This window comes from Equus przewalskii, chromosome 19 (assembly GCF_037783145.1).
Source record: "Equus przewalskii isolate Varuska chromosome 19, EquPr2, whole genome shotgun sequence".
Lineage (NCBI taxonomy): Eukaryota > Metazoa > Chordata > Mammalia > Perissodactyla > Equidae > Equus > Equus przewalskii.
The window spans coordinates 9,992,284-10,017,500 of record NC_091849.1 but is presented as its reverse complement, the minus strand read 5'-3'; the positions used below and the strand labels follow the sequence as shown (position 1 = coordinate 10,017,500).

General features: G+C 39.2%; 1 protein-coding gene across 1 annotated transcript in view; it reads left to right on the top strand.

The window, feature by feature from the left end:
• The window catches only part of LOC103563474 (uncharacterized), a 308,328-nt gene that overhangs the window by 178,491 nt on the left and 104,620 nt on the right, over nucleotides 1–25,217 (top strand). The window lies entirely within an intron of this gene.

Below are 25,217 nucleotides of genomic sequence, written 5' to 3'. Positions count from 1 at the left end.
AAGAAATTGTAGCTCAGAGATAATTGGTTATGTGCCTTATTCATACAGGACAGTTTTTGTCTCCATAAAGCTTCCATATACTATTAGGGGTCATTACTCATGATATGCTTAACCCTTGTTTGTAGAAGACTACTGTAATTTCATTTTAGATAGGTGCTTCCTCAGCATTTTTTTTTTGTTCTTTTCCCTTTACCTTGAAAGGTTCTAAGTTACTTTGAAAAACTGGTCTAGTCTGGATTCTGGAACACTAGCTCCTGTTCATAAGCTCCACAATGTAACTTAGGAGCCCTTCGTATTTTTTTCCAACCAACTCTCCTAATGTAATAAATATCCTTTGAGTGAATTAATTCATTTATAAGAGGCCTATGGGTACCCCTTATATCAATGGGCCAAGGGTATTCCTCAGAGATGTTATCTGGCACATTTATACCTGAGTTTCCAAAATTGTCTCAGTAATCATTGAAATAATGACAAGACAATACATGATAATTACTTTTGTCAGTGGATAAAAACATCCGGGTCAATTTCCAGCTTTCGCTTGCCAAGGTTAAGTGCATAAGTTAAATTTTTAGAAATACTATTGCTAATACTCAATACATTTAGGCATTTTTCCTTGTATACTCCAAAAATTCTGTAACTTCTTGGTTTTTATTATGATCACTTGGATCCAATATGAAACACAATACGGCAACATTTTGCAGTGTATTCTGAACGTCATGTTTTGTGAAGGTGGCATTTCCTTGTGTGGAATCTGAACCTTCTGTTATTGAGTTTAAATTCTGCACTGAGATGTAAATCTTTGCCTTCTGGGGGACATTGATGACCTCAGACACGACTTGGGGATATTCTTTTTCCTAATTGGTGAGAGTCCTCTTTCTTTTCTTAATGGACAGAATGCTAATTTCTGTGACGTATTTCCGTTCTGCCTCATTGATGAAGAACTTCTTGTGTGTCACTGTAAACATTACATTTGAATCTCAACAGCAATCGCTTAAGTTCTTTACCTGGATAGCAATCTCTACATGCAAGGCAATTTGTCCAACAAAACTCACAAACCAAAATGTTAAAATGAATAATGCAGTTCTTCCTCATAAAACCAATTTAATGTTTATTTATGAAATTTATATCTCTGAATAATAATTGTAAGAGATATATCCTGCCAGCTTATAAAATAATCCCCTTTATCTTAATAAATAATAGGGTGGTGCATAATATTTTGGCAAATGACTAAGCTCAATATATATTTGGGGGTCTAGTATTCTTCTTTTCAGAGCTTCATGTTTTGTTTACTTTAGTGTGGAAGAATTTAATTCTTTCAAAATATGAATTTCCAGGAACTAGGCTAACCGGCATCTGTTCTTTGCTTTGCCCCAAAGCAATAGTTTTGAGCATTAGACTTGTTCAAGCTTTAGGATTAAGACTGTCTACTGGTAGTACTTAAGAATAACTTTAACTGCCTGATGGTGTTTAGATTTGTTTCACAATATCACAGACTCTTATATTCCTCTAGGCTCTCCCTCCAGAGAGGGCTTGCCAGGTGTTTCCTCTGCTTAGAACCTCTTACCTCTCCTTTTGGACTTGTGAGTGTCTTCCCTAAATCACTATTTTGATTCTCTCAACAGCATATATCTCTCCTTTGTAACGCCTACCTTGGTGCAATTTACCTTTATTTGTAATTTATTTTGTTAATATTTCTCCAGCCTCACTAGACTAAAACTCCATGACAGAAAGGACTGTATCTATTTTTTCTTACTGTTTTACACTAATCACTAGCATACTGACCCCAGGATTATAAACATGTAAGTACATAGGCTTGGGAGATGTATCGGTTACCCAGTGGAAACAATGTGTCCCTGTTGACTCTCTGGCCATAATTATTCACATCCCTCCTACATGAGAATACACTTACCTTCTCCCAAAAAGTCTTACTTCATTATGACATCAGGATCAAATCATCTGTGATCTCATCATCTAAACTAGGACCAGATCCAAATCAAGCTTCTTGCATGCAGCTACTCAGATATGGCTCCACTTGATCGGGGACCAGTGAACTAAAAGCACTAGTTATCTGCATCCCCCCACCCCCACCCTGCACACACCCCTAGGAGGGTAACCATTACAGGCATTCTCTTCAAAAGGAGAGGAACAAGTGGCTCTTATCAATAACTGGTCCATAGCAATTCTGAAATCCAACTGGGCACATGTTGTTGTCAGGGCCACTATGCCGGGGGCAAGGGATGTTTCTTGATTAGAGTTCAGTTATACTCCCTGTGAATAGTTTTCTACACCATTGTCTCTTTGGCTCTTAGCTCCCCCTCTGGGCTCTGGGCTCCATCCTCTGAAATGTCTTTCCTATTTGATAAGAAATTGCTGATGTTTGCCACTGAATAGCCTTTTCACTCTGCTTCTTGCATACAGAAAGTTGGAGGCCCAGAAGCCTCTTTTATTTTGAACTGTCTTTCTCCCACACTTTTACCATGCTGGTAAAAGTCTCTTAAAAAGTTCATGTACCAGATTAAATATGTCTACTCCATTAGTCTCATATGAAAGCCACAAACATCATTCTTTTGTAAATAGTCCTGTTCTACTTTGGAAGGCAGGTGAGGATGCTATTGTATGAGATCATTAAGATTCTTAGAGACCCTTTGTCCTGCTGACGGGATTTCTTAGGCACTGCCTTAAATCATTTTCAGGTCTGAACAAAGAGTCTTACAGCCACACCCTTGATTTAGTCTTTATTTCTGAAGCCATGTCTTACTGAGAGACTCTTTTGCTGTCTGAAGAGACAGAAGATGACAAACAGTTTTATTTATCAGGCCAGCAAGTCTTGGCCCTTTATATTTCCAAATGGAAAAGTCCTTTCTTAAGATCCTATTTCTCTTGAAGTACTTTGTGATCCACAGATAGAAGCACCCAACTGGTAAGTTCAACACTGTGTCTAAGTTCTGGATAAGTTATCCTTATCCAGATCTGTAAGTTCTTCATGCATATTTTCTACAGTAGTTGCTACAGGTGATGTTTTGGTAAATTGTTTACTATGAGAGACCAGTATCCTCTGGCAGTTTTCTCCCTGCTTTTCCCCTTAATTAATAGTTTCTTTGTCATTTTTACAGACTTCACCTGTCAGCCCATCTCCTACCAAAGTCAATGCTACAAGTTTTAGATTTTTTTGTTATCACAGCACATTTTTGGTGCCAATTTTTTAAATGTTACCTATTGCTGAATTAAAAAAAAACAACCCACCATTTTATTTGTTCAAATTCTGTGGGGCAGCAATATGAGCTAGATTTCTGGGCAGTTCTTCTGTTAGTCTTGCCTGGGATCACTCGTATGGTTGCATTCCTCTGGCTGCTCAACTGGGGAGTGGGTGGTCTATGATGGCTTCATTCATGTGCCTGCTAGTTGGTACTTGTCTTTCTCTCCACATGTGCTATCTCATCCTCAAGGAGGCTAACTTAGACTTCTTCATATGGTGGTCTCAGTTTTCCAAGAGGGCAAGAGCAGAACATGCAAGGCCTCTTCAGACCTACACTTAGAAGTTGTACAATGTCACTTCTCCCATAGTCTGTTGGCCAAAGCAATCCACAGTCCACCCCAGATTCAAGGGAAAGAAATAAACTCCATGTCTTACTGAGAGGAGCAAGAAAGTCACACTACAAAAGGATATGTGCACAGGGTTGGGAGGGCCTTTTGCAACCATCTAGGGTTCAGCCAGGGAAGCAGAGCACTGAGAATGCTATGAGATATAGAATTTATGGTAGGAATTGGACTATGGACAAATGTGTGTGAGCTTGGGAAGTGATGATCTGAAACAGAGCTGGAATATCAGGCAAGTCACTAAGCAATCACTCTGAGACACGGGCTCAGTAGACAAGACAGATCTTACAAGGGAATCTGAGAAGCCAAGCACGTCCCACCACTCGAAGTGGAACTGAGAAGGGGAGCTCACAGAAGGACCTGTGGGAAATGTGGCCTCTTTGGTCACAATCAGACATTTGGTGGGCAGGTGGCCACTGGTGGTCAACAGGGTCAGCAATCTAGAAGAAGAGCTATACCCAGGGCAGAGGAGAGTGAGGACAAAGTGGATCCTGCTGAGTACCTCTGTGAATTACCATCACTGTAATCATTCTTGAAAAGACCTTCAGAAGGTAATAACTGTTGCTCTGGGCCCTTCCCAGCCTCTCCATCCTCACCCTGCCTGGTGACCACTGTTGCCTTCCACCCCCAGTGATGCCCTGGACACAGGGAACTGGGTGGCATTTCCAGATGAATTGACTTCTCTGTCTCCAGCTGGGCCTCAATGTGTTGGTCCAGCATCTGGCAGGAGGGAGAATCTAGTTGCTGTTGGAAACGTGTGTGTGCAAGCGGAGCCACGGGGCAGGGTCCCTGGGAACCTGAGTGAGTTTGCAATAGGCTAGAGAGTTTCTCTACATCCAATGAAGTGAGACGTTAAATAGCAAAGTAAAAGTTACAACAGGTTGAGAGAGAAAGATGGCAGAAGAAAGGGAAACGTTTTTTATTTTAGTACATTTAACAGCACTTTTTTCCTGCTGTTTGAACAAGGGAATCTGTTATGGGCTGAAATGTCCTCCAAAATTCATATGTTGAGGCCCCAACCCCCTGTACCCAAATGTGACTGCATTTGGAGGTAAGATCTTTAACTATGTGATTAAGTTAAAATGAGGCCATTAGGGTGGGTGCTAATCCAATATGACTGGCGTCCTCATAAAAAGAGGAGATTAGACACACAAAGAGACGTCAGGGATGCACACAGGCAGAGGAAAGACATGTGAGGACAGAGAACTGAGAGAGGCCTCAGAAGAAACCGACCCTGCTAACACCTTGATCTTGGACTTCCAGTCTCCAGAATTGTGAGAAAACAATTTTTGTTATTTAAGCCACGCAGGCTGTGTTATTTTGTTACGGCAGCCCTTGCAAACTAACACAGGGCCCTGTATTTTCATTTTACACTAGTCCCTGCAAATTATGTAGCCAGTTGTGACTTTTTTAATGGATAAATTGACCTTGCTTTTGGATGACCAGCCCAAAACTATATAGGGAAGGAGATTCTAGGTAATATAGCTCCCGATCTTATCCAAGTTGGAAACCCAGCACTGGAGAGCATGAAGATTCCTAGAAAAGCAAATCCATGCTTTTCCACACCATGGCAACAGTATTTGTGGAATGACGACTGCATACTTAATACTCCCCTGGATGACGAGGCGTGGACACAAGTAGACAGATGTACCCCGGTCCTGCCGAAATGAATTTCCATTTACCTGTAGGTGTTCAAGGTGTAGAATTCGGCAGACAAATCAAACTGTCATAAGTGTCCTTAACTGAAAGTGCATTTCGACATTTCCAGTTTGAGTCTTACCAAAAAAATGGAAGAAACTTTTCTTGCTCTGATGCCATGAACCTTCTTGATTTATAGAGGATTTGACACATATGCTCTTTGTTGCCAATGTGTATGAAGCATCTCCAGCATCCCAGCTACACATGCATATTCATTCCTGCTTTTATTTTATTGTTAACCTTTGCTTCACTGCACTCACAACGAGATTGTGTGTTCCATAGCTGTGTTTTAACAGTTTTTAAATTTCAGTTGTTGCTGGAAGCACTGTATTGGAAATTAGACATTTTTACTACTTCACTTATTGTCGATTTATTCATCCCTCTTGCATATAGATACAATGTCACTACAGTATGGTTTCCTAGCTCTGGATACAAATGCCAATGTTCAGAGCATACTTCTTGGCAACTGATTGGCCTAGAGTTGGCCATGCCAGCATTAGTGCCTGGTGGCATTTGGCTTCCTGTTCTTCATTAAATGGGAGAAGACAGAAGAGAAGAGTAATATTCTGACTTCTTGACTGAAACATTTTCTGAGTATTTCAGAAAAAATAGCTAATTCAAATAGACCTCAGGCCTCAATTTCCCGTGGGAATGGCATTGCTTTGATATTTATTTGTGACACTCTTTCAGTCTTCCAGTAAATGCTAAAGCTTGTTCTAAGTTGTGAAATTTCTAGAAAAAATAAGCATTGTAGTTCTTAAAATACTTAAAGATCCTCAAAACATTCTCAAAATTCTTATGTAAAACACCCTGGTTTTAAAAACATAATTTTCATGCATCTTTCCCTGGTGACTAGGTCCATGCCAACAAGATAAAGGGTTTTATGGCCTACTTTTTAATATTGAGTATTGAACAGAATGGATGTATTATCCCAGGGTATCCTGATTCCTCACACTCTCCCAGAGGCCTTGTGTTTTCATCATACAACAGTGGTTAGAAGGAAATGGATCCTAAAGTCTAAATAAATGCATTAACAGTTCTTTCTTTCAATATTAATATTCACAGCAGTTATAATAAAACAATCTTGGTTTTTGTTAAAATTTCCCTATTATTTTCTCTGTTTAATAATTAAAATAGCATACTTGCTTGTACATGTCTTTAGAAGGGAAGGCTAAGGAATGCTTTATACTTACATCAGATTATTAGTAGTGTTGCAGTCGCGTTTAATGTTTTGCCCTTTTCCTCATTAATTGGGTAATTATCTTATGAAATTCTTCCCATATTGGAAATTAGTTGAAAAATAGTGCAAAACGGGCAGTCAGAGGCGCACTGCGGGCATTCAGCTGTCGTCTTGCTGTTCCCGCGGGCAGCTCGAAACTTTAAGGGCCTTGCTTCTCTCTTTTCAGAATGTCATCTGTGACCATGCTCACTTCTTTGTAGTCTTCATGCATAGCGGATGCTCAATTGATGTTTATTAAATGGATGACTAAGTAGTGATTCAACTATTTTACTGTTATGACGAGGTAGCCTTGAGTCAGTATTGTTATTTGTCTCCCAGGTTTTTCCTCACCACAAAGTCTTTGAAGAGTGTGTGTTATTTCTGTTTTTGAAGTGGATGAAATTGCTGTTCAGAAGGTTAAGTGATCTGCCCACTACTGCTTGGCTGGTAAATGGTTATCTGCTTTGAAACCTAGTTCTGACTGAAGCTAAAATCCATGCACTTTCTGTATGGAAGCAGAAGAAGATGGAAAGACTGAAAATATGACCCCATTTGTTGTTTGCATTTCCTTACTATTTCAAAATCTTGCACAGATAAATTGCTACCACATCAAGTGACACCCATGCAACTGGAGGTGTGTCACATTTTTACACTTAATCGCAACTTGCGACACACTGTTCCCAATTAGCCCACTGATAAGCATTGTAGTATGGAACAATTCTTCACCTGTGTTCGTTTATGTATGGCCTGAACAGTGACTGAACTTAGGAAGTGCACTCTGCCTTCAGCATTCGGTATAATTGCCTGCCTGACTTGTTTATTTGTTTGTTTATTGTCAAACTTTTCAAAGAAAGTCTTATCTTTAAAGGAGGATAGATTTTCCTTCAAGAAGTTTGGAAGCCCTTAATAGTTAGCTCTTCTGGGTGTATAAATTCTGAGAGAAAAACCATAATAATTTGGCATAATATAAAACATGATTTTTTTTAAGCAGAAGGAATAAGTTAGCGTTTTCCTCTTTATTTTCTTTTTAAGAAGTATATAATTCAGGCTATTAACAGTAAAGAACAAATGAGTCTTTAAAAAACTTTACTTAATACTCAAGGCCTTCTTAGGGGGAAATATTTCCTCTCTCTGTGGTAGAAGATGGGAGGCAGCTCGGTTTGTCTTGCCACCCCGCCACTACTCTCTTCTCAGAGTCTTCTTTTATATGGTTATAATTATCAAAGTCTTACCCCTTGGCCAGCCCAAATCCTGCCAGTTCTTCAAATCCACCTCAAGAACCATTTTCTCAGCAGATGGTCCCTAAATGTTCCTAGCAATGGTGGCCTCATCCTCTCCAAATTTCTAGAACTTTCCAATTAGACAATCAGCAATTGGTATGCAGCACGTCTTCCCTCTCCAGGGAAGAAAAGAAGTGGGACAGAGACTATGATATTTCTGTTCTTTCGTTCTCAGTGCCTAAACTAGTGTTGGTTGAACCATAGGTGCTGAATAAAAGGATATCCAACATAGCCAAGTAGACTCTAGTTGGCAAAAGCAAGAAGTGTCCCTTCCCACAATTCTGAGGTTAGATGTAACTTCCTGCTTCTTGGTATTAGTTTCCAGGTGGCGTGGTTTGCAGGATGGAAAAACTGCCACAGATGAATCACTGAGGGATTTATGCTTTCCTTGGGAGAATTGGGGATTCAAAAGGAAGTAGGAACCTATATTGGGGATAAGGAAAGACATTACCAACAGTGGCAGTATAAGCAAATGGCACTTGTTATTTGTTAATCCTGTACAATTAACACTGACATGGGAAAAATATAGTTTGCAGGACTACAATATAATCACAACATATCCCAGGAAATCATGTAGGATTTAACAGCAGGTGTGAAATTAACCAATGCTATTTTCATAAATGCTATAATTAACCCAGATTTCCAGAGGAGGTCTTTAAGGTTCTGTAGAATTCTCTGTAGTCATCCCTCCTCATGCATTTGCTTCTGAAAGGTGGGCGTGCCCCAAAACAGGTTTTCTTCATGAGTTTTTGACCTGTTCCTAATTCTAAGCAAAGTGGTAAATATCAGAAGCGTGTTTGTTTATCTACAACTGTTCCTCTTTTGTTCCCTATGTTTTAAAAATGTGTGTTGCAGGTTTTTGCTAATGTTTAATTTTGCTTCCAGTAAAAACACTCTCTATATTTGGCTTTGTTGTGTTTGCCACTTAAGAATGCAGAATTTATTATTATGTGCTTAAAGCAATCATTTAACACTGACATTTTAAGTATGACAATAATCCAAGTAATTGTCACCCATTCAGTTAACTGAAAATATCTTACTTCCTGAGACAACTGATTATAATTCAGTGTTACTATCTTTTAATTGTAGACATGTTTGTTTTTGTGTTTATTTTGGTTTAGACTGTCTTCAAGGACAGCCCTAGTCTCAAATTTGGCAATCTGCCCTCGTTCCCTCCCTGCTGCTTTCTGAAAATAAATGAAAACACTATAGCAACAATCTTGAAGGAAAACAAGAGGACTTTTATTTTTCATAAGCTTTGCTCAGGACTTCAGGATGTTGGATTATGAGCTGTTTTTAAGACAATCTAATCAATTGCTATATAAATGTGGATTAATTTTCAAATGTATTCAGAGATTCTGGAAGATGAATTTAGATATTTCAGGTACTTGTCTTCCGTGTGACTCTTCGCCATTGGAGAAAAGTGGTGTTGCCCTTTTGGCTTCCTAAGACTTGGGTTCCAATTCCCGGTGTGGCTTTTACCCCACAGGGGAATTCTGTTATGGTTTGCCTTACACAGGGATTATTACACTGTCCTCTCATTTTGAAAATCCCACAATTTTAGGAATTTACAACTTCCTACTTTAGAATTGGATGTTTCCATTGAAAGCTAATTTAGAGGGCAGTTATATATTTCATTCACTTTATCATATCATACCATATCCTTCCCATAATTTAATACACTGTATTCATAAACTGCCTATTGAGTGTTGCTTTTTTTTTTTCACCATGTAGGACCTAATAATTAATGTTGTAGTTGTGAGGAATAGTACAGGAAATGTAACATTTCACGTGATAACATATTTTCACAGTGTTTCTAAACTTATTTGTGTGTGCATGTCTGTGATTGCCTCTAGGGAGAGGCAACCCCAGTGCTGTGAGTTGCTTCTGAACACACGTATGCACACATGCACACACACACAGAGCAGCTTGACTGGAAAAATGTTTCCTTAGGAAATCCCATGGTAACCCCTCTAAATGACACTTTGCTCATGATATGTGCAGTGTGGGTATTTAATAATTATCCTGCCACCTACAAAATACACAGGTAGCAGCAACCACAACACCAACATCTAAATCAATACATAATTCAGTTATTCTTTCACCTCTGTCATTCAACTGAAGAATTATACTGAATATGTAAAATGAAACTAGCAAAAACTTAGGTCCTTTGTTTTTCTGGCTTTTAGTGACTTGAGTGACATCATGAAGGCAATGGTGATGATTTGTTCTGCTTTCTTATGGTATTTTTCAACTAACTTCAGTTTTGTTTCTTAGTACATTTTTATTTACTGCCAATCCCTATCCTAAGTTTTGCGAGATTTTAGAAATTAGATGCGCTACATGGTATTAGTAAAGAATATTTTAAAACCGCAAATGAAGGAAAAGCCAAATACCCATGGCCTCTACAAGGAGGCGTTCCTTTTTCTCACACAATGAGTAGGTAAGAAGACAGTGCTGGCATTGTTTCAGCAGCTTAGCTACGGAAGGCTTCTACTCGGCTTCTTTATGATTCTCTCTACCCTTCATAATTTCAAGAGCTCTAAATATCAAGGTCACATTTAAAAGTGGGAAGAAGGGCCAGTGGGAACAAGCTTTCTCCCATGTTTTCTCTCCCACTAGGGAATGTATTAGGATTCTTAGAATCTCTTCAGCAACCTGCTTCTTGCCTCCTGTTGCCAGACCTGAGTCAGAGAGCCATTCAATTGCAAAGGGGAGTTGGAGAAGCAAACATTTAAATTTTTCTTGCCTCTAGAGTTGGAAGTGGGCAAGGGACAGTTGGATTGGAAAGTGCTTCTGGGTAGCCAACTATTCATTGCTACATGGTCCATGCAAATCTTACAAGTATTTTCACTAGCTATTTTTGGTTGATTCACAGGAAAGAGGTTCCCCCCACTCCAAAGATGGCATATGTTGAACTTATATTAGGATTTTTTTGGGTCAAAATGACAAAATTTTAATTTTTTAATTTAAATTTTCTCAAATAAAAAGAAAAGTAGGGGCTGGTCTCGTGGTGTAGTGGTTAAGTTTGCATGCTCCACTTTGGTGGCCTGGGGTTCACAGGTTCAGATTCCAGGTGTGGACCTACACACTGCTCATCCAGCCATGCTGTGGTGGGGTCCCACATGCGAAAAGATAGAGGGAGATTGGCACAGATGTTAGCTTAGCGACAATCTTCTTCACCTAAAAAAAAAAAAAAAGAAAGAAAAGTAGGAGTGAATAGTGGTGGAAGATGAAAAATAGAACTGGCCTGCTGGCCTCAAGGATGACTTGACCAAGGGACTCAATCACTCTGTCTAGAATATTTTTCCGCATTGTCATTATCTGACATGGAACCATAGCTGATGCCACTTCCTTCAGGACTCATCAAATGCCACCTTCACAGAGCAGCCTTCCCCGTTTGCCCAACAGTCACACTCTATCTCTATCCTGATTTGTCCTTTCATAGTGCTTATCAGCTTCTGATATGATGTTAATTTTTAAAGTAAACTACATGAACAGATTGTTTAGACCCCGATAATACCTACTTACCATTGACGCATTGGCATCCTTCCACGAGCATAGGGGACGGAGTCCCTGATGACCAGCTAAAGGAAGAGGAAACAGACCAAGCATAGTTCACAGACAATTGGTACAAGCAGAAAATGGATTGCTGCTGCTTTACAGCTCACTCAGGAGTGCCCCTGCCAGACAACAGGCAGGGAAAATTCTCCAGTGAGCAGTGTTCTTCCTGATGTAACTAGTTATCACCTTTGTATTGAAAGTGAAGTGACCCAAGGTAAACATATATAAGGGCTCATGGTAGAGACAAATGGACTGGCTCATTGGATGGCTGCTTAGAAGGGAAAAGATGAGAAAATATGGAATGAAGAATTTAGGAGGAAGAGGCACATGAATTCACCTTTGAGTGGATGTAAATGATGAAGATCTTCATAGTGCCTGTTAACACACACAAGTAGCATCCACCCTGGAAGATGCTCTAAACACACAATTGGACATAATGGCTCAGCTGTTTAACATCAGCCAGTCTCCGACCACTTCAGTGCTGGTGCAATGGACTCATGGACCAAATAGACATGTGGAAGAGGTGGAAACTATGCGTGGGCCTAACAGTATGAGCTCCCAGTCACCGTGTCTTATATTAGCTACTGCTACCAAATGTCCAAACTGCCACCAATAGAAATAAATGCTGTCCCTGGTTCAGCATTGTCTCCCAAGGAGACCCACCAGCCATGTGGTGGCAAGTTGGCTATACTGGACTCCATCGATTCAGCTTGACTAGGATCAACACCTTTTCCAGATATAGGTTTGCATTTATTGCAAACTAGGCTATGGACAGTGTCACCATCTGATGATTTACAGAGTGTTTAATCCATTAATCCAGAATGCTGTGCAACATTGCCTCAGAACAAGGGGCTCACTGCATCGCAAAGGACATTCAGCCATGGGCACATGATCCATAATTCCTAACACATTCCCCACTATCCAGATGCTTTGAATCTGATAGACCAATGAAATATTCTCTTAGAAGTGCAACTGAGGCTCCAGATTGAAAATGTTACCATGTAAGAATAGGATGCCATTGCTTCAGTATGCAGGATATATCCTAAATCAATGACATAATATGGGTGACCCAGTACACGGAATAATTGGGAACCAAGAGCTGGAAGTGGAAATGGCCTCATTTACAATTACTCCTAGTGGTCTACTTAAGGGGTTTGCGTTTCCTGACTTAATTTTAGTTTCCAGAAGAGGACCATTTCCATCTGGGAACACAGGCCTTCAGGCTACAGCCACCAACAGATCACATTAGGCTTCTCATGCCAAGAGACCAGCAAGTAAGGAAAGAAGTCACCTTTACTGGCAAGGTTAATTATCCCTTATCATCCAGTAGTGGGTGACGCTGCTACTACACAATGGGGGCAGGGAAGAATAAGTTTATATTTCAGGTGATCCATTTGGGCCACCTCCTGGTCTTCTCATGCCCAACTATAAATGTCGGTAGACACAGAGAATAGCTACTCCCTGAGGGAAGCATGCTATAAGAATCTAAGAATTTAGACTCTTCAGGAATCTTCATTCAGACTAGTCCACCAGGCAAGTCATCTAGACCTGCAGAGGTGCTGGTCAGGGTGAGGGGAATCTGGAGGTACGGTGAGAAGGGTGACAAAGAGTTTCCATTATAACCTCAGGTGAACTGCAGCAACTCACACAGGTTTGTCCGCTAAACCTTCTCCATTAAGTTTCCCAGAAAACAAGACTGATCAGAATCCTGGAGGAACTGTTCCCAGATGGTATGACTTTACTGTGGAAGCAAGTGGATTTGAGCAGCAGAAGGGGTGGACTGTGATAGATACTGTGGTGTCTCACCCAGAATCTACCTCCCTCAGTTGCTGGGAATATTGGCTGAGGATGGCTAAGATCAGAGTCCTTCTTTGGGACTCTCCTTGGCCACAGGAAACATCCTTATCCAGATAATGTTCCCCCTCTAGGGCAATTTGGAGCCAATGATTGACTGAATGTAGGAAAGCAAATGCCTTGTCCCCTAGCCTCATTATAGGACAACTCTCAAGGGCCACTCCAGCTCTAGATCATCAGCTAAGGCCTCAGTGGGTCAGGATTTCCTTCTGCTCAGTCCTACTTCCTTTACTTCAGTACAAGTATAGCTCTCAAATGTCTTCTCAATGGATCCTCTGCATGCAACTCTGCCTCAGAATGGAAGGCAACTACTTAGTAGGAGAGAACTAAACATTTCTGTGACTTATGTTTACCTTGCTACTCTAACCAGCATTATGTTCTCAGATGTTGCCTTTCAAAAAGTGTACTTTGGTATACAGCATTAAATCAGCAAAATATTTTGCAAATTGTGATCATATTTTTGATTCAGGATGATATCCGGGAATTATTACACTATATGTGACTTTCTTATAATGCTTTTATAGTATGTTTTAAAAACTTCCTTTTTGAAATATGCAGGCAAATTATTCATAAAAAATATCATTTAAATATAACTTTGAAGATGCCAAAGTATTTATAGAAGTGGAGCCATTATTTAAATTCTTTATAGGATATTTATAATTTTTTTAACTGAAGATAGTAAAAACTTCTTTAAGATCTTACATAAATAGCAAGTTCACAACAAATAGGTCAGTGTCTCATGACCTCTCTTTCCTATCTTGATTGTAATTTCTGACAGTCTAGTTCAGTCCTACCAGATGCATGATCTGTGATTCCTTTGGAAATATGGCTTTACGGTTAGATTTGTTGGCCCAGGGGAAATGGTTGGTCAAGTGAGACATCGTGGAAGGTCAATTTCCGGAAACATCCAGCAGTATTTGGCTATTTGTAGATGTTTGACTATGTGCCTGTACATATATATATTGATACAGAGACTCAAAAATTATTCAGGAAGAATTTAATTAGCTCTTTAATTTCCAGATTTCCTCAGAGCTATCAACACAAATTACTTTTTATAATAGGTGGCTAAAGAAAACAACTCAGGATTAAATTGGAAAGAAAAAGAGTTAATATATTATGTATTTTGTTGTACTAAATTATGGGCTATTTGTACCTCTATTTTCAGGTCTTTATTTAGAAGTTTTAAAAGAAGATATGGATTAATAAATACTAAAACTTATGTTGACATAAGTGGAAGGAGTTTTTTTTTCTATAGCAAGAACACTTCTCTGTAAGAAACCAGGGAGAAGAGAGTGAAATCCAGATTATTTTCCTTATTATTTATTTAGAAAATGCTATTATAATTATTGAAGATGATAAAATAAATAATTCTACTGGCTAATATTAATTGGGGACTTATTGAGTCAAATATTACATTCTCCCTTTTGATTTCTCTATGAACCTTTGGAATAGCTATTATCGTATAAGTGTAGGTATCTTATAGGTATTTTCTTATTTTAGTGAGATTAGGTACTTTACTGAGGTTCACATAGGTGTGTTGTGATGTAGCTGATGCTCAAACCCAGTTCCGTCTGATTTTAAAAACTCATACTGGGGCTGGCACCATGGCTAAGTTCGTGAGCTCCCCCTTTAGTGGCCCAGGGTTTCGCTGGTTCAGATCCTGGGCGCGGACATGGCACTGCTCATCAGGCCACGTTTAGGTGGTGTCCCACATGCCACTACTAGGAGGACCCACAACTAAAAATGTACAACTATGTACTGGGGAGGGGGGAGTTGGGGGAGAATAAGCAGGGGAAAAAAAAAAACTCATACTTTTAAGACTATGCTATACATTTCTTTTGATATTATACATCAATATTATGTGTGCATAATATTGCATAATCACATTATGTTATGCATATACTGCTAAATAAAGCTTATTCTTTGTGCTATGTGTATTTTTCAACTCAATTCATTTGAACAAAATATTTTCGAATGCTGTAAGAGCTACCCACTGCTCCAGATGAAATGGCAGGAATGACACCCTTAGACTTCTTGTCAACCTTGGTCATTCTTGTCTCGTAATTGGTCTTCGTCTTCATTTGAACTTGACTTATATCTGAATTAGACTGTAACGTTGGGGTGAGATGATGGGAGACTCACAGTGTATGTTCCATGTGCCCACATTTTGCTAAAAAAGGCAAAATTAAACTCAATCTCATAACAAATCTGAAGAGTGTTACAGTGCTCTTACACATGCGATAGTTTGTCAAGCTCCTGTTTAAACTTTCATATACAGTATGAGTATACATTCTCTCTCTCTCCTACTTTTAACCTCTCTAGTTTTGTCAATAATTTAGGTTGCACTTCTATTTATGGACTTCTCACTGCAAAAAACCTATTTATCTAGTACACACTATCCAAACTATGGCTTTAGGAAAGAGGCAAACAAGAGAATCCAAAGCCATGTCTTCTGCTTTCTGCTTTAAACATCTGAGCCACCTACAGATGCCATTAGAAGAATCACAATGTGATTCCTTCCGTTAGGCTATGCTTTTCCACTGTCCGCAATAGTGGGATCAAAATTAGAAGCCAGTTTTGTAATTTGAAATGACTTTCTTTGTCTTTAGTGACTTCCCAGCTTTGGGAATGCCCCTTTTAAAGCAATCCCCCTTAAAAGGGGCAAGCACCTTCCTCAGAACCTGACCTGTTCTCTTGTTTAATTCTCACCATAACTTGCAGACACCGCAATCCCCTATTTTTGGAGGAAACTTCTGAGGCCCAGAGATTAAATAATTTACAAAATATCACAAAACTAGTAAGTGGAAGAGTAAGGATTCCAACTGGGCTGTCTGCTCTCGGCCTGTACGTGGTTCTGCCGGGCATCTTGCAGTCAGATGTAGCCTGACAAGTCCCCAAGGCTCCTGATTATATCCTTATAGCTCAACTGCGAAGCATTTTTTTTTTCTTGTACTATTCTGCTTGTGCGTTATCACACAGCTTGTCAATGTAATTGTTTTCAAAGCTAACCGCTTTTACATTATTGTTCCAATTATTAATAAAACTTCCATTATTCATAAAGTATTTAGTTATTCTCGCTTATGAAGTGCTTTGTAAACATTTTGACTAATTAGGCCAAGCAAACACCAGCAAGGTAAGTGATCTCCTTTTTACTCACAGATTAGCTGCAAAGGGAAGTGAGTTCTTAAAGCCAGAAGGAAATCTGCAATAGTAACTGTGGCGAAACACACATTTCTGCTGTCCACTCTGGCGTCGTCGTTCAGTCAGGGACGCCAGTTGTCCTTAGCTCTCATACATCTTTTTTTTTTTTTTTTTTTTTGAGGAAGATTGGCCCTCAGCTAACTACTGCCAGTCCTCCTCTTTTTGCTGAGGAAGCCTGGCTCTGAGCTAACATCCATGCCCATCTTCCTCTGCTTTATACGTGGGACGCCTACCACAGCATGGCTGCCAAGCCGTGCCATGTCCGCACCCGGGATCCGAACCAGCGAACCCCAGGTCGCTGAGAAGCGGAACGTGCGAACTTAACCCCTGTGCCAGCGGGCCGGTGCCAGCGGGCCGGCCCCAGCTCCCATACATCTTAATTATCATAAACCACCAGCCCTGTATTTACTCATTCCTGACTCGAAGAGACTTTCTCTTGGAAAAATAGATGCATTCTCATATCACATCCCGTATTTATTACCACAGAGTGTTAAAGAAAATGTTATCGGTAAATGGAAAAATTGACGTTCTAAAACAGAAATGCACACATATTGAATAAAACATATTATTTTCAAGCGGCAAACCCTTTAGTCACCTTTGCTCCAAGTGGCGCCTTGGTTTCTGAACTTTGCTTTCATTTCTTTTTCTGCTCTGGCATGGATTTTGTCTGTCCCTACCCCCTGCAAATCCCACTCAGACACTGTCGTTGGAAATAAGAGCCTAAAGAATTTGTGAGTCTCTTCGGACTCCTTCCACATTCTTCAGTCCCTGTTTTCTCATTAGAACATTCATACTTTTGTGCCTCAGTGGGAATGATCAATTATTTCAATGCCAGTAGTGGTAATATTACCCCTAAGATTTAGCAATTTTCAAAGATCTTTTAACTTAATTAGAGGCATTTATTGTAAATTGAATTACCCTGTTAAAAGTGCAATGTGTTATATTAAAAGTATAATACCCAAATTGGCCAAAGAGACACAATTTTAGGGGAAAAATCTAGTTTAAAATTGCGAACATCAAGATAAACTTGTGAAATTTTCCTTTTTATAACGTTTTCTAAAAGTCGAAAGAATGGATAATGATTTTCTCCAAAACATTTTGATAAATGTATTTGTACAGATACTTTTGTAAAAGTATTTCCCCAAATACTTGAAACAATGACAAAGCAGTAGCATATTTGAGCATTGTAACACCTTTGCTAAAAAATAAAACTGATGCCATTCATAATCTATGTATATTAATACGATAATCAGCACATGGTGCTAACTCTTCTCTTGACGTATTTTTACCTCTTTAAACATGGTGTCACAGTGAACTTGCTCAAAGAGGTCCTACCAGCCAAATCATTTAATGATATGCTACTGGGTATTTATGAAACTTTTCTCAGCTGCCATTTAAAAAATCCTAGTGGTGGTTTTCTAATTTCTTAGGCACCAAACATCTAAATTGGCGTAAACTGAATGAATTATTGAAATGGGTAAGTTAATAGTGTAGGCCAATTGGCTGAAGCAGATCATAGTTTTTACCTAAACCATTTAGAATACCACACGTTGAAAAAATTATTCATTTAACAAGTACTTGTTTTGAAGCATCTACGATGCATAAGTCACAGTGAAAGGATCTGGCAATATAGTGGTGAACAAGACAGATGGTTCCTGCCTTCATGGAGCAAGCAGCCCTGCTAACTCACTTATGTTCATGTCAGTTTCCAGTATAACTTCCAGGTCTATGTGAGTGAGTTGTAAACACCATCAGCCCCCATATACTCAGAGCAGCATGGATGGTGGAAATACACAGGTTTTGGTATCAGACTAAAATCAGGTTCAAATCTACTATCTGCTTTCTGGTCTTGGTCCTATCCCTTAATAGCTATGTGATCTAAAGCAAGTAATTTGAATTTTCTTAGTTCTCATTTCCTCATGTGTAAAATACGTTTAGTATCACATGTCCTCCAACGTGGCCCTGTAAATCAGATATAATATCCGTGTATTATATCATATAGTGTGTTCAGCACATAACAGCGGCTGTTACTACACCAGTTATGAATGTCTATGTCCCAAATTCTCACTTACCTTAAAAGCCCTCATCCATAATCTATTTTTCAGGGAAATAAATGAAGGAGGAGGGTTTTGTCCAGATTAAGTGGGTTGCAGCCATAAGCCGGCATATGGGAAAAGAATCTCATCAGTGAGTGCTTAAGCTTATACTGCTCATTGTCTTTATAGCCAATTCCATTCAAGGAGAAAATCTATATTAAATTTAGAGACCAACATTTGTATGACTTTTTAGGTTCCATGTCATTTCCCCATACCGTATGTGACAATGGGTCTCAACCATTCTGATGGCTTCTTATTACTATGTTGGTGACTTCCAACTGATGTTTCTAGTTCTGGTATCTCTTGAATTCTAGTTCCATAAGTACAACAGACTATTGGGCAAATTCTCTTGGATATACCATAAAGCATTTTCCATATGTAGGTCAATAGGAGCTTATTGTTTTCCTCATTTTTCCCTCTTCACCACCATATGCTTTTTTTTGAAATGTTCTCCACTCAGTCACCTTTGGATGAGCTACCTGAGCCAGAAACTTTGGAACTGTTTTTGATTCTTTTCTTTCAGGTCTCATATTCAAACAGTCTCTGAGTCTTGTTAAGTGTAGTCAAATATCTCTCAAATCTACCCTTTTCTCTCTGTCCCTCCACCTCCCGAATTCTGTTTTCCTTAAAAGGGCTGCTGTTGGTATTTAGAGGTGTTATGGTTTGAAGTGAAATAATACATTGAAATTCTAACCCCTAGTACCTCAGAATGTGACCTTATCTGGAAAGAGAATCATTGAGGTCGTACTGGAGTGCAGTGGGCCCTGAATCCAATAGGGCTGGTGTCCTTATGTGTGAAAACAGAGGTACACAAAGCAAAGGCAGCCATATGAAGAGGAGGCAGAGGTTGGGTTTATGCTACTACAAGCTAAGGAATGCCTGGGGCTACCACAAGGTGGAAGAAGCAAGGAAGGATCTTTCCTCCTCCACCACCCCGCCTAGAACCTTCAGCTAGAGCATGGCCCTGCCAACACCTTGATTTAAGACCTCTAGCCTCCAGAACGGTCAAAGAATAAATTTTTGTTGTTTGCAATCACCAGTTTGTGGTTACAGCAGCCCTAGGGAACTCCTACAGGGGGCAAGAGGGTTCTTCATTATTTGAGACTCCAAGCACATTTCAGGAAGCTTGGTGCCTTTGCCACCCTTCCTGTTATTGTGACAACAAAGAATACCCATGCCCATATTTCTGAAAGCTCCTGGGTTCTGCTGCTTGTTGAGCAGGACTGGGAGGTCCTCCTCCATTCTCCCCTTTAGTCTGGACTCTCCCCAAACTTTTTTCATCCTGCAGCCAGAGCAATGTTTGTAAAATACAAACATGCTATCCCTCCCCATCACTGTCCTCTCAAACACTTCAAGGGTTATTGATGGTGGCAAGATAGAGTCCAGATTCCTTCCTATGGCTTCTCTGACCAGACCCCTTCACACACGGGCCCCTTCACCTCTCCAACTTCAGCCTCTGTCACCGTCTTCACCGACTTGGAATTTCCCAACCATCCTTATTTTCAGTTTGAGAAATAGAACTTTATTCTTCTGAGAATTGCATGGGTGATGGAATGCCCTACCAGCTTTCCTGCCTATCCTTCATTCTCATTCGTCAAATTCTGCTTCATCTCATAGATCTCAGGAGAGAGGGCTTCTCTGGCCCAGTTTGAGGTAGGTGTCTGTCCTAAGTTTTCTCATATCATTTTGTATGTTACCATAACACTTATCACCTGAACTTTATCCCTGGATTTTATTTGTCTTTTCACTTATCTGTCTCTACCAATAGAATGAAATTTCTGCAGGTAAGCGGCAATGTTGTTGGTCTGTGAAAATCCAGAACCTACCTATATTAGTATTTTGTTGCTGCTATAACGTAATACCACAAGATTGTGTCTTAAAACAACACAAATTTATTATTTTACAGTTTTGGAGTTTGGAAGTATGAAATGGGTCTCACTGGGTTAAAATCAGGGTGTCGGCAGGACTGTATTCTTTCTGGATTCTAGGGGAAAATCCATTTCCTTGCCTTTTCCAGCTCCTAGAAGCTGCCCTCATTCCTTGGCTCATGGCACCCTTCCTCCATCTTCAAAGCTAACAAATTTGGGCCAGGTCTTTGTCATACTGCCATCTTTCTGACTCTCCTTGTGGTTGTCTCCCTGTCTCTCCTGCTTCCCTCTTCCACCTTTTAAGGACCGTTGTGATTACATTGGACCCACCCAAACAATGCATAATAATTTCTCCATTTTAAACTCAATTGTTTAGCAGCCTTAATTCCAACAGCTACCTTAATTCCTCTTTGTCATATAATTTAACGTAATCACAGGCTACAGAGATTAGGGTGTAGATATATTTAAGGGGGACCATTCTGCCTACTACATCCTCATAGGACTTGAAATACTATATTCATTTAATGATATCTGTTGAATGAATGAGTTGCATCCAATTAAACCAGCTTCCACAAAGGAAGAAACATTTCCTTGCTTCAGGGTTCAAATAAAGGGACTTTCTTTCCAACAACCTAGAGTTTCTTGGTCTTGGGGTTACTTGCTAAAGCAGATGACTCATGAACAGTTCTAATCAAGAGGGAGGAGACAGTAGTTAGAAAACTCTCTCTTATCAGTTACGTTAACTTGGGCAAATCACTTAACTTGTTTGGGCTTTAGTTCAGCTTCTGCAAACGTTTGAGGGAACATGATAAGGTCTTCTCCAACAGTAACATGGTATGACCTATACTTGTTTCTTTAGTGCCTTCATTATAATGACTCCCTGGCATGCTCCCTGAAGTATTAAGTCTTAGAAAAAGCCTCAGAATCACTGGGAATATCCGTGTTCAAAAAGTTGTTGATGAATGGAATATGGTGAAAAAACGAGTGAAAAATACCCAAATAAAAGAATTACAGAAAATAAAAACTTGGGTGAAGAAATGCTACCTCTTAGAGTATGGTTAGTTATACCAGAAGAAGGCAATGTGGAAATTTTAGCGCCATTGATAGATAGTGACTTTTTAAAAGAAATATTTTGCACTGCTGATGAATGATGGGCTTTGGTTGTATACAAATTCCTAAGGACTCCTGGTCACTGTAGAAGAGAGTTTAAGAAAGAGTTCCATGCTTTTTTTATAAAGCAATTTTGGTCGTTTTTTATTGTTATTACACTGATGGATCATAGAAATCTTGTTTGATTTTAGGTCTCTATAAGGATGGGGCATGCAAGGGGGATAGATGTCTGTCATATGAAATGTGGCTGAAGTTCAGAGAAATAGGTTTCATTTAATAGCTGAATACTGGATGACCTCCTCCTTCTTCTCACCCTCTGGCAGCTCACCCCATGAGCGATGGAGGAGCCGCCTGTGTGAACTGAGAAGTAGCTGCTGGCCTCAATGTGATTTTGTGGTGATCTGTGTGCTCTGTGGCTTCCTTCATAACCAACAAATCAATTCCCACTATACGTATTACACACCCCAGTGGCAGAGGCCATTTATTATCCTTTTGATGGTCATACTCTTTGTACATAACCAAGAAAGATTACAGAGGAAGGAAAGAACAGGTGAAATGTGGATGAAGATTATTGCACAATGGCACTGCATTTTATAATGTGCCTTGCATGTATACAAGAATGAAAAAGATGCTCTCTTTCAAGACAATTTTGAAACATGGATGCAGAATTTTCTTTTGAATAGAATGTATTTCAAGAAAGGTTTATGGAGAGAGAGTTGCGGATGTAATTCTATATCAGTACACATTTACATTTCAGGTGCAAATTCAAAATGATTAAAAGAAAATGAATGTCACTGTCCTATTTTCTTGTCATATGGAAATTGTTTATGAGGTTATACTTGACCAGCTTTGTTCAGTTAATGAGCTTTTCAATACATCCTTTTATTTGGCATCATCTAGCATCAACTGCTTCTTTTATTAATTTCTGACTTGGCAGTATATAATTTTTTAAACTCTGATTGATTCCAGCTTTTTCTTAATTCTTTGAATCCAGATGCTATAGTTACCATTGTTAAACAAATAAAAACAATATTGAATTGTGTTGACAAGGTACAAAATATTTTGAATTAGACATAATTGGTACACAGTGAAATTTCAGTGTTATTTGTCCTAAATAAAACATCCCATAAACAAATATGTGTATCTGAATGTGAGTGGGAAACATTTTCTCAGTGAAACTAATGGTAAAAGTATGACTTTCTAGTGGGCTCTGTGCATAGACATTTACACTGCTTAGTCATTTATGTCAATGGACATGAAAAGAACCCTGGAAATTTCCAAAGGTCAAAGAAGCTACTGTCTTTTCCGTTTTGCATCATTTGAGATTTTCCAGTTTTTTGTAATAACACAATGCCAAATCTGTATTTGATTTTCTCTTCTCTTTGAAGGGGCAAAACAGTGACAGAATAATTAACTGAAGAGGAGATCGTGCACAGAATATTTTGCTTTAGCAGTGTAGAAAGTTCTGGGTTTCATTTCACATGATGGTAAACATAGTAAGGTATTCTGGAATCCTTCTATAAGAAAGGCAACCCCCTGACTATATTACCATTTGTAAACCAAAGTCTCTTGGGGGCCTGCTTCCTGTTTAACTGTTCCTCATTTGTGTAATAGAAAAGCCTGCTCAGTACAAAGACTGCACGTAAGTTTCAGTTAGACGATGCTCTACACCTTCACGGCACAATGCACACAAGAACAACAAAAGGGAACTGTCGCTGTCAAGCTCGGTGCCTCATTAGTCCTGTGCAGACCAAAAGGCTACAGTCCCGGGTTGGAATTTTAAGGGGAAAAGTGGGTTTTCTTTTACTTCTGTTGTTGTTATCCCCCACCCCCCAAAGACTCTTCTTTTTGTTATTAATCTCCTTCTCATGGTACAATTGTCATCATAGTTGATAGTCTTCAGAGAGAGATGAGCTTTTGTCTGTAAGCTCTTTTGAATCTGTCTCTAAATTTTATTTGTTATGTTCTCCTTATGCCTTGACCTGTCATGGTTAGTCACCAAGTCACTGAACTACTTGCTATGATACTACCTTCTTCTTTGGTAACATGATTATAATCAAGACTATTTTTGTTTGAGGAATTTACTGAATTGTTCTAGAATATCTTTCTAGAATAGAATTAGACAAGCTAATCCAGGAACTTGGAATATAGTTGTTATAAAGATTGATTACTGGTTTAAAAGAACCAACATTTTAATAAACTGATGATGGCATATACCGACAATAATACTGTTTTAATTAAATAACAAATATATGCATATCCATGTTCATCTCTCTTTAAAAATGAAAGGAACCCTATCAGCATTTATACAGACCTCCTACATTTCTTGGGCTTGATGGAAGGCCAGCCTATTTCACAATAGCTCTGCTAAATATTGGAAGAGGAGAAAGAGGGAGAAGCAGCAGATTTAGTATGTGTTGCTTTGTGAAAGTGGCACAGGGATAGGACCGTTCAAAGTGTTTTGCATCTGTAACTTAGTCATCATATTGACCCTCAGATATGGGTACTATTGTCATCTCCCTTTTCCGTAGGAGGAAAGCATGGCATAGAAAGGAATTATACCCAGGCGGTCAGATTCCAGAGCTTGTCCTTTAGCCACTAAGCTGTGGTGCCTCTACTTTATTCCCTGCACAGATTCCTGGGACTGAGTGGCGAGTGAGTGCTGCCTCTACAGTTATTTTCAGATAGTCTCTTTATGTTCTTTCCCGCAAAACCTATAATTTTAGGAACTTTGAAAACACCTCTTGCCCTCAACACCAAACCCAGAGGAAATCAGAGCTAAATCAGAATACCTTGTATGTAATTCTTTTATATTTAATTTCAACAGAAAATGTCAGTACCATGTTAAGGATTAAAAGAATTCTTTTTTTTTTTTTTAAAGATTTTATTTTTTCCTTTTTCTCCCCAAAGCCCCCCAGTACATAGTTGTGTATTCTTCGTTGTGGGTTCTTCTAGTTGTGGCATGTGGGACGCTGCCTCAGCGTGGTCTGATGAGCAGTGCCATGTCCGCGCCCAGGATTCCAACTAACGAAACACTGGGCCGCCTGCAGCGGAGCGCGCGAACTTAACCACTCGGCCACGGGGCCAGCCCCTAAGAATTCTTAAGTTTTGAATTCTTATTCATATTTTTCAGTGGCATATTAACAACTCATTTCAACTTTTAAAATGAAATAGTTAACTTTTAACAAATTCTATGCAAATAATTAAATCTAATCTTAATAAAGAGGGATCATTGTGGGTAGGTGAGATAAGCAGGAATATATTACAAATTTTAAGGATTTAAATAAATGTTTATTGTTTATGATAATTTATTTCCATATGTTTTTAGGTTTTTAATTGTTTTAAAATACACACAGCATAACATTTATCATCATAACCATTTTTAAGTGTAAAGTTCAGTGGTGTTAAGTATATTTACATTGTTTTGCAACCAATGTCCGCAACTTTTTCATCTTGAAAAACTGAAACTCTCTATCATTAAACACTAACTCTCCACTTCCCCCCCCCCACCCCCCCAGGACCCCTGTCACCTGCCATTCTACTTTCTGTCTCTGTGAATTTGACTACTCTAAGTATCTCATATAAGTGAAATCATAGAGTATTTGTCTTTTTGTAACTGGCTCATTTCAGGTAGCATGGTATCCTCAAGTTTCATCCGTGTTGTAGCGTGTGTCAGAATTTCCTTCCCTTTTCAGGCTGAATAATATTCCATTCAATGGACAGTTGGGTT